Source organism: Oncorhynchus keta, chromosome 29 (genome assembly GCF_023373465.1).
Source record: "Oncorhynchus keta strain PuntledgeMale-10-30-2019 chromosome 29, Oket_V2, whole genome shotgun sequence".
Taxonomy (NCBI): Eukaryota; Metazoa; Chordata; class Actinopteri; order Salmoniformes; family Salmonidae; genus Oncorhynchus; species Oncorhynchus keta.
In genome coordinates, this window is record NC_068449.1 from 43,898,155 (window position 1) to 43,909,599 (window position 11,445).

An 11,445-nucleotide genomic window follows, 5' to 3' on the forward strand; every position below is an offset into this window, starting at 1 on the left:
GCAGAGGAACATTTTGTTGAATCAATGTGAATGTTGAAATCACCTAGGATAGCAACATTGGAGAGGGTAGGACAGGTGAGAGGTGATCAGCTCATAAAACTCTGTAGTAAAATATACATTGTTTGTTGTAGGGGGGTGATAGATGAGTATCACAGTGAGAGAACTGGGAACCTTAGTTTTAAAAGCCATGCCCTCAAATGGCAAGCCAGCAAGGACAGGCAAAATTTTCAGGTCAAAACAGCCTTTGTGGAAAACCGCAAGACCCTGCCATGGACACAGGCCTTTTCCAAACATGTTTAACCAGGTGGAGATCTTCGTAATGATCTTCAACATTATTGTGTTTTGTATTTCTAATACCTTTTTCTGATGTGTTGTTTCCATCGGTTTGACCAGAAATCAAAGCATTTGCTTATTCGTAATAATTAGGATAGAAAATGGTTTAAACATTTGATAAATGTCTTATCCTAAAGTGGATGTCCGTTGGAATGAAATTAACATAATACATATTTCACAGGTAGACAATGTTTCATTTATAAACAAAACATTTGCAGAATATATTACACATCTTTTCAGTTCATGATGAGTACATATTCCCAAAGTAGCAATACGACAAATTACCATGCGCATATCTCATTTAATTGGGCCTATTAGATACGCTATTCTAATTTCAAGTTTTTGCTCTATGCATCCCAAAAAGGAGTGTGGTTTACAACATACAGGTGAACAGACATAATCTTCTTTCATTGAAGTGTGTAGCTTACCACTAGGCCTAGTCATATCCAGGGGAAGTTGGCGTGCTGAGGTTGTTGCAGCACCCCCTAATAAAAAAAGAAGATATATTAATTAAAAAACGACAACATTGTTTTCCTCTTTTCACAAAAGTAGTGCACTGGTCCTTTACTTGTCCTGTATTAGCGGACCGATATAGCCATCTGTAGCACAGCTATTTATTGTGAGAGTTAAGCAATGTTATAAATGATGCCCAGGGCCCTCATTTGACACCCGATTTGACATCAATCAATCAGATGTATTTATAAAGCCCCCTTTTTCATCAGCCGATGTCACAAAGTGCTATACAGAAACCCAGCCCAAACAGAAAACAATGCAGGTGTAGAAAAACTCCAAAACAACCAAAATGTACAAATTAACAAAGTGGGTACAAAACCCGTCGCACACCAACACTACATAGCACATCATATACAATCAAAACAATCTCCGACAAGGACATGAGAGGAAACGGAGGGTTAAATACACAACATGTAATTGATGGGATTGGAACCAGGTGGGAAGGAAGACTAGACAAAACCAATGGAAAATGAAAAACAGGATCAGTGATGGCTAGAAGGTCGGTGACGTCGACCGCCGAACACCGCCCGAACAAGGAGAGGGACAGAGTTCTATGGAAGTCGTGACAGCAACAGGCCAGCACCTCAGGATAAAATGTCAGTTGGCTTTTCATTAGCAATCATTAGAGTTAGAAACAGCAGGTGCGGTAGAGAGTGAGTCGAGAGACTGAAAAACAGCTTCTATCTCAAGGCCATCAGACTGTTAAACAGCCACCACTAACATTGAGTGGCTGCTGCCAACACACTGTCATTGGCACTGACCCAACTCCAGCCACTTTAATAATGGGAATTGATGGGAAATTATGTAAATATATCACTAGCCACTTTCAACAATGCTACCTTATATAATGTTACTTACCCTACATTATTCATCTCATATGCATACGTATATACTGTACTCTATATCATCGACTGCATCCTTATGTAATACATGTATCACTAGCCACTTTAACTATGCCACTTTGTTTACTTTGTCTACATACTCATCTCATATGTATATACTGTACTCGATACCATCTACTGTATGCTGCCCTGTACCATCACTCATTCATATATCCTTATGTACATATTCTGTATCCCCTTACACTGTGTATAAGACAGTAGTTTTGGAATTGTTAGTTAGATTACTTGTTGGTTATCACTGCATTGTCGGAACTAGAAGCACAAGCATTTCGCTACACTCGCATTAACATCTGCTATCCATGTGTATGTGACAAATACAATTTGATTTGATTTGATTTGAAAACAGCAGGTCCGCGACAAGGTAGCACGTCCAAAAAGAGAGAGAGAGAGAGAGAAGGAGAGAATTCGAGGGAGCATGCTTAAATTCACACAGGACACTGGATAAGACAGGAGAAATACTCCAGATATAACAGACTGACCCTAGCCCCCCCCGACACATAAACCTTTGCAGCATAAATACTGGAGGCTGAGACAGGAGGGGTTGGGAGACACTGTGGCCCTGTCCGACGATACCCCCGGACAGTGCCAACCAGGCAGGATATAACCCCACCCTCTTTTCCTAAGCACTCCTCCTACTACTAGAGGGATATCTTCAACCACTAACTTACTACCCTGAGACAAGGCCGAGTGTAGCCCACGAAGATCTCCCCCACGGCACAAAGATGATCCTATGAAAATCACAATGCTGCTCATGGGTCCTTTAACATTGAGTTGTGCGCATTGTGACTAGGATGTTATGAGATGGTAATTGCTCAGTCACTCACTCTTTTGTTGCTTCTATTTTCTTTTGTTTTAATGCTGAAGAACACAACAGCTGTTGAAAAGATTGCAGCCAAACAGGTTGACTTCCATGCCTCAATGCTGCTATCACAGAGCTTTTTTGTGTTCACAATGAAAAAGGGCTTTAATAGGCTAAAGGATCATTGAAGCAGGGAAAATAGATACCATACACGCCTGCTATTGACGTTGCAGATAGAGGCTATTTATACAATCAAATGTTATTGCAACCATACAGTCAACAGAAGTAAAAAAAAAAAAAATGTAGAGCTTATGAAACGATGGTTATTTTTTTTATAAAACATTACTTAGTATTTATATTATACTATAAGTAAAAGTAATATTTCCATTGTTACTATTACATGTTGTTGTTACCATGTTACATGTAATTTAATATTACCATATAGTTACTACTTGAACCCGTACTGTAATGTAAAGTGTTACCTCTTTTGGTCTTTATCAATAGTCTAATGTCTACATTTGGAAGTGTAGGGAGCTGTTCACATAAGGCTCAGAAGTGAACAATGAGCATAAGTAACATATTAGAATAACTATCATCAGGGTTGTTCCCAATGCTTTCAACCATTTTCTGACTGCACCCTTTTGATTTAAACAAAACATTCCTCCAATGTTAGAAGTGGTCAGGAATAAACTTTTTGGACCTGAATGCCAAAACATTAAAGAGCGACTTAACCACAATGATTCCACATTTTTAAAATATTTAGCTAATTAAGAAAAACAGAATTTCAGTCTTTGGTTTTTATGTGGCAGTTACTGAAGTTTGTCCCCCATGAGACACTATAGTATCAAAGCCACAATCACTTCCCCCAAAGATATTTGTAATTAATTTGGGTGTTTTTGACAAGAACGTTTTAGTTTAGCGAAGGTGTTTGGACCAAAGCGCAGCGTGTTACATGTTCGTCATGTTTATTCGAAACTGAACACTACAATGCAAAACAACAAAAGAGACAACCGAAACAGCTCTGTCAGGTGCAACACACACTAAAAAGAAATTAACTACCCACAAAAACCCAGTGGGAAACCGGGTCCGGGTGGGCCTTCTTTACGGCGGCGGCTCAGGTATGGGACGTGGACCCCGCTCCACCTCGCTCTTGGCCCTCGCAGCGGGCCCCGGACTGAAGTTCCTGGACTGAGGGGCGCCTCTGGACTGAGGGGCGCCTCTGGACTGAGGGGCACCTCTGGACTGAGGGGCTGCGACTCTGGCAGCTCCGGAGTGAAGGGCGACTCGGGCAGCTCCGGACTGACGGGCGGCTCCGGCAGCTCCGGACTGACGGGCGGCTCCGGCAGCTCCGGACTGACGGGCGGCTCCGGCAGCTCCGGACTGACGGGCGGCTCCCGCAGCTCCGGACTGACGGGCGGCTCACGCAGCTCCGGACTGACGGGCGGCTCCCGCAGCTCCGGACTGACGGGCGGCTCCCGCAGCTCCGGACTGACGGGCGGCTCCTGCAGCTCCGGACTGACGGGCGGCTCCCGCAGCTCCGGACTGACGGGCGGCTCCGGCGCCTCCGGACTGACGGGCGGCTCCGGCGCCTCCGGACTGGAGGGAGACTTGGTTCTGGGAACAGTAAACTAGTCCATAAAGATTATTTTTATATCCAAAATACCTCTGTTTGTTTGGCGCATTATGTTCAGAAGTCTACAGGAAAGAGCGGTCACGACAACACAGACAAATTCCAAATAATATCCAGTAATGTCCACAGAAACACGTCAAATGTTTTTTATAATCAATCCTCAGGTTGTTTTTAAAATATATGATCGATAATATATCAACCACAAATGTCTTTCACAGTAGGAGAGGGAAAAACAATAGCTGTCCAAATTCTGTTGTGCGAGCAAAACTCATGTGACCGCTTGACGCGATGTTATCGTTCTGGCTCATTTTTTCAAAATAAAAGCCTGAAACTATGTCTGAAGACTGACACCTTGAGGAAGCGATAGGAAAAGGAATCTGCTTGATATCCCTTTAAATGGAGCAATGGGAGGCTATGGAACATTGGCTTTTCAAAATAGAAGCCACTTCCTGGTTTGATTTTTCTCAGGGTTTGCCTGCAATATCAGTTCTGTTATACTCACAGACAATATTTTGACAGTTTTGGAAAATTTAGAGTTTTCTATCCTAATCTGTCAATTATATGCATATTCTAGCATCTGGTCCTGAGGAATAGGCCGTTTACTTTGGGAACGTTATTTTTCCAAACAGTACCCCCTAGCTTCAAAAGGTTAAATTCCACTGATTTCAAAAGTTGGGCCTCCAGAAAGTGGAGAGCAACACGTATGTAGTTTTACTACTATATTTTTTAAAGCCGGTTTAGACAGGATTACCTACACAAATTGACCAGCTCAAATACAAAGAAGTGTGCTATATGGCAGACCAATCTGAACTCATCTCTCAGCATGTCCAGCCCACTCACTGGCTGAGATAATCTTGGCTAGCGGGAAGGTTGCTCACTTTTTCTGTGGCTAAACCAACTAGGCTCGTAATTTAACCATTTTATTCATATTTATTGATGGCATTCACGTTCCTTATTAAGGCACATGAAAGTTCACATGTCCCAGAAGGCATTTCTGCCAAAAAAAACAACACATTTTGATAAAACGTTTACCTTCAAATGGCTCTCTTGTGAAGTAGTGACCTGTGACATACGCCTAGTTTCCTGAAATGAGTCATAATTATCCTGTTTACACTCTATACTGAATTTTGACACTACATTTATAATATAGATTTTTACCTTTAAAATCAATTATTGTGAAATGTATACTCTCCGATTGAATTCATATTCAATTTAGAATATATTTTATATTATCTGAGGTGTTTGGAGAGTGCCCATCATCGGTTGAGTCACATTATGCTCTTGAATACAGGGTGGATGTCATGTTTTGGCTGATAAATTCACTAAAATGTTAATAAAATGTAATTACATTTTAACTTTGAAATGGTACCAAAAAGATGGTTGGATGTCTACACATCAGAAAATGCTTATAAATGTATATAAGGTCCCACAGTTGACAGTACATGTCAGAGCGAAAACCAAGCCATGAGGTCAAATGATTAGTCCGTAGAGCTCCGAGACAGGTTTGTATCTATAGATCTGGGGAAGTGTACCAAAACCTTTCTGCAGCATTGAAGGTCCCCAAGAACCCATTGGCCTCCATCATTGTTTCTTACATGGAAGAAGTTTGGAAGCACCAAGACTCTTCCTAGAGCTGGCCACTCGGCCATACTGAGCAGTCGGGGTAGAAGGGCCTTGGTCAGGGAGTTTAACAAGAACCCGATGGTCACTCTGACAGAGTTCTTCTGTGAAGATGGGAGAACCTTCCAGAAGGACAACCATCTCTGCAGCACTCTAACAATCAGGTCCTTTATCGTAGAGTGGCCAGACGGAAGCAATTTCTCAGTAAAAGGCACATGACAGCCCGCTTGGAGTTTGCCAAAAGGCAACTAAAGGACTCAGACCATGATAAACAAGATTCTCTGGTCTGATGAAACCAAGATTGAACTCTTTGGCTTGAATGCCAAGCGTCACATCTGGAGGAAACCTGGCACCATCCCTACTGTGAAGCACGGTGGTTGTTTTCCAGAGGCAGGGACTGTGAGACGAGGAAAAATGAACAGAGCAAAGTACAGAGAGATCCTTCAGGACCTCAGACTGGGGCGAAGGTTCACCTTCCAACAGGACAATGACTCGAACCACAGCCAAGACAATGCAGGAGTGGCTTCGGGACAAGTGTCTGAATGTCCTTGAGTAGCCCAGCCAGAGCCGGGCTTGAACCCGATCAAAGATCTCTGGAGAGACCTGACAGAGCTTGAGAGGATCTGCAGAGAAGAATGGGAGAAACTCCCCAAATACATGTGTGCCAAGCTTGTAGCGTCATACCCAAGAAGCCTCGAGCCTGTAATCGCTGCCAAAGGTGCTTCAACAAAGTGTTGACTAAACGGTCTGAATACTTATGTAATTGTGAATTTTCTGTTTTTAAAAAGTACATTTGCTAACATTTTTTACTTAGTCATTATGTCACACATTATTGTGTGTAGATTGATGAGGAAAAAATACAATTTCATCCATTTTAGAACAAGGCTCTAACATAACACAATGTGGAAAAAGTCAGGGGGTCTGACTACTTTCCAAATGCACTGTAAATTACAGTGTCCTGAAGGGATCGCTCCATTCTATGGATTCTATTTCTATGGTTGAAATGACCAATGACGGGCACAACATGAACATGAACATATGCAAACATTTGAAATATCTGAGTTTACACCTTTTGAGAAAATGTATGTTAAAGGTAAAAATGATGAAAATTAATAGAGTTGCACACTCAATATATTAGCACCCAGTAATTTATTGGGTAAATCACCAAAGTTTTGGCATCTTCGTGCCTTCTTTCACCCTGAAGAAGGCACAGTGATGTGGAAACGTTGGTGCTTTATCCAATACATTACTGGGAGCTAATATATTGAGTGTGAGAATCTCTTCAGTTATTTTCATAGCTTAAAGTTTATTCTCCGTCAGGCAGCACCTCTACATAAAATAATTTTCTCTGGGTGTGCGCCAGCTCATGTTTTTTATTTGTAATGTTTTTATTAAAGGCCCAGTGCAGTCAAAAACATAATTGTGTTTTATCTATACGCTGAACAAAAATATAAACGCAACATGCAAACATTTCAGAGATTTTACTGACTTACAGTTCATATAAGGAAATCAGTAAATTGAAATAAATTCATTAGGCCCTAATCTATTTATGTCACATGACTGGGAATACAGATATGCATCTGTTGGTCAGAGATACCTTAAAAAAAAGGTAGGGTTGTGGATCAGAAAACCAGTCAGTATCTTGTGTGACCATAATTTGCCTCATTCAGCACTGCACATCTTCTTCGCATACTGTTGATCAGGCTGTTGATTGTGGCCTGTGAAATGTTGTCCCCCTCCTCTTCAATGGCTGTGCGAAGGTGATGGATATTGGCGGGAACTGGAACACGCTGTCGTACATGTCGATTCAGAGCATCCCAAATATGCTCAATGGGTGACCTGTCTGGTGAGAATGCAGGCCATGGAAGAATTGGGACATTTTCAGCTTCCAGGAATTGTGTAGATGACTTTGCAACATGGGGCTGTGCATTACCATGCTGAAACATGACAATGGGCCTCAGGATCTCGTCACGGTATCTCTTCGCATTCAAATTGCCATTGATAAAATGCAATTGTCTTTGCTGTTTGTATCTTATGCCTGGCCATACCATAACCCCACCACATGTTGCACTCTATTCACAAACCGCTCGCCCACACAACGTCATGCACACTGTCTGCCATCTGCCTGGTACAGTTGAAACTGGGATTCATCCATGAAGAGCACACTTCTCCAGCGTGCCAGTGGCCATCAAAGGTGAGCAGTTGCCCACTGAAGTTGGTTACGACGTCGAACTACAGTCAGGTCAAGACCCTGGTGAGGATGACAAGCACTCAGATGAGTTTCCCTGATACGGTTTCTGACAGTTTGTGTAGAATGTTAACATGTTAACATTGTGTTAACATTGAGAACAGAGTGCCCCATGGTGATGGTGGGGTTATGGTACTGGCTGGCATTATCTACGGACAATGAACACAAGATCCTGAGGCCCATTGTCGTAACATTAATCTGCTGCCATCACCTCGTATCAGCATGATAATGCACGGCCCTATTTCGCAAGAATCTCTACATAATTCCTGGAAGATAAAAATGTCACAGTTCTTCAATGGTCTGCATACTCACCAGACATGTCACCCATTGAGCTTGTTTGGGATGCTCTGATCCACCCTCTTACCTTTTTTTAAAGGTATCGGGGCGGCAGCGTAGCCTAGTGGTTAGAGCGTTGGAGTTCAAACCCCCGAGTTGACAAGGTACAAATCTGTCGTTCTGCCCCTGAACAGGCAGTTAACCCACTGTTCCAAGGCCGTCATTGAAAATAAGAATGTGTTCTTAACTGACTTGCCTGGTTAAATAAAGGTAAAATAAAAAAAATAAAAATAGATGCATATACATTGGGGAGAACAAGTATTTGATAACCTGCAAAATCGGCAGTGTTTCCTACTAACAAAGCATGTAGGGGTCTGTCATTTTTATCATTGGTACATTTCAAAAATCCAGAAAATGACATTGTATGATTTTTAAGTAATTCATTTTATTTTATTTTGTATGTATTTCCGGTCATGTTAAATCCATGGACTAGGGACTAATGCATTTATTTCAATGAACTGATTTCATTATATGATCTGTAACTCAGTAAAATCTGTGAAATTCTGGCATGTTGTGTTTATATTTATGTTCAGTATATAAAAATAAATAAATGAATAAAATAAAAATCTTAATAAGAACTATAATAATGAATACAGATGCATCGGCCAGATTCAGGTTAGGTAAATAAAGGACTTTGTGTTTTTATATTACAATGTGGGATTATAATATCAGAGATTGTACCTTTTCAAAAGCAGATGAACCATTCAGTAGTTCACAAATATTTGAAGACATTTCAATGAAACTGAAAATCTTTAGTTTTGATTGGAAGTCAATTAATTATCCATGAGCAGGGTTCATCTGTTTCGTTAAGACCATTCCAGTCTTTGGATCCTGACTGGACTTTACATTCTTTGAAATTCTTGCATGTTGTGTTTATATTTTTTGTTCAGTGGAATGCATTGTGGTCTGTTCGTCTACATGGAGACATTTATGCACGTGTCTCTGAGAAAGCAGTTATCTGTGAGTTGTGGAATAACCGGTATGGCAAATCGTTTTGACCCTCTTTTGCAATCAGACAATGAACAGAAACAACAGATAGGCGGATGGCATTGATGATGTCTAAACAGTGGGGTAGGATAGATGGATTTGCCGGGGTGGAGGAATGTTCAGAAAGGTTATGAACTAGAAAGAGGGCCTAACAACACAAAAGGGGTGACATTGAGCCACCCAACCAGTTGATCGGCAATTGCCATATTAAGGCTGTATATATGGTCTGAGATTCATATTGAACATACTTGCGTTCTCCTGTCGTACTGACATTACTGATCGTGAGGTGATAGAGAGAAAAGACGTTATACTTTTGGACCTGTATTCCTGGTTGACCATAACCTTGTGCCCCTTTGGGAGTACAATGTCAAGTGGACTTCATTTATTTATTTCAAGAAGTTTAGGTGAGTGGAAATTGGCGTGCAAGATACTGAATTTTGTTTAAGCAAGGATTTTCAGAGGATTTTGATTTCATAGCATTACTTTATAAAGTTATCATTATCCAATTGTTATGATAGTGTGTGCATTTCATCATTTTAAACTCAATAGCTTTTGTATGTGCAAACTTTAAACACACTGCACTTCAAAAATAGCAGTTCCACATTTAAAATCCTTCAAAACAAATGGTTGAAAAATAAACACAATTCTTAATATCAAGTTATTTAATCACTTTGCCATCAAAATAGGTACTTGACAGAATTTTGTTTGAAATGACAAAACAATAGACTCAAACATCGAAATTCCTCTCAAAATCAGTGGGTGTTAATTCACCAATCCAATAATATCACATGAAATGATCTTGCCACCAAGTAGACCTGAGCCCCTAACATCATGCATGTATATCTGCCAAATCAATCAAGAAGGTTACCAAGTCTGTTCAAGAAAGGACATCAGACATAGCAGGACTCTATCATTATACAGTGCATTCAGAAAGTAGTCATACCCCTAGACTTGTTTTCACATTTTGTTGTGCTACACCCATCTGCACACAATACCCCATAATGACAAAATAATATAATGAAAAAATGAAAACATGTTTTTAGAAATGTTTGCTAATTTACTGAAAAGGAAATGCAAATATTGGTCATTGACCGAAGTATTCACACTCCTGAGTCAATACATGTTGGAATCATATTTGGAAGCGATTACAGCTGTGAGTCTTTCTGGGTAAGTCTGTACACCTGGAATGTACAATTTGGAATGTGCAATATTTATATATTTATGGAAGTCTTGCCATAGATTTTTCAAGATGATTTAAGTCAACTATAACCAGGCCACTCAGGATCATTCAATTTTGTCTTGGTAAGCAACAAGTGTATATTTCGCCTTGTGTTTTAGGTAATTGTCCTGCTGAAAGGTGAATTTGCCACCCTGGGTCCGTTGGAAACCAGACTGCACAGGGTTTTCTTCTAGGATGTTTTTCTGTGCTTAGCTGTATTCCAATTCTTTTTACCCTAAAAACTCCCTAGTCCTTGCCGATGACAAGCATAACCATAACAGGATGCAGCCACCACCATGCTTGAAAATATGAGGTGTCACTCAGTGATGTGTTGGATTTGCAATAAACATAATGCTTTGTATGCAGGACATAAAGTTTTGCAGTTTTACTTTAGTGCCTTATTGCAAACAGGATGCATGTTTTGGAATATTATGCACAGGCTTCCTTGTTTTCCCTCCAGTCATTTAGGTTAGTATTATGGAGTTACTACAATTTTGTTGATCCATCCTCAGTTTTCTCCTATCACTGCCATTAAACACTGTAACTGTTTTAAAGTTACCTTTGAAAACCCTGAGCAGTTTCATTCCTCACCGGCAACTGAGTTAGGAAGGACGCCTATATCTTTGTAGTGACTGGGTGTATTGATACACTATGCAAAGTGGAATTAATAACTTCATCATGTCAAGGCCACATTTTTATAACAAATTTAGGACCTCTTTAGGTTTAAAACAAACATATTTAAAAAATAGTTTGATAAGATATTGAATTTGACCTTTACTACTGAAGCCCATTGAAACACATTAAATAACACATTCATAAATGTCAAAAAGACAATAAGGTTTTGAAGTGTCTGTCCTA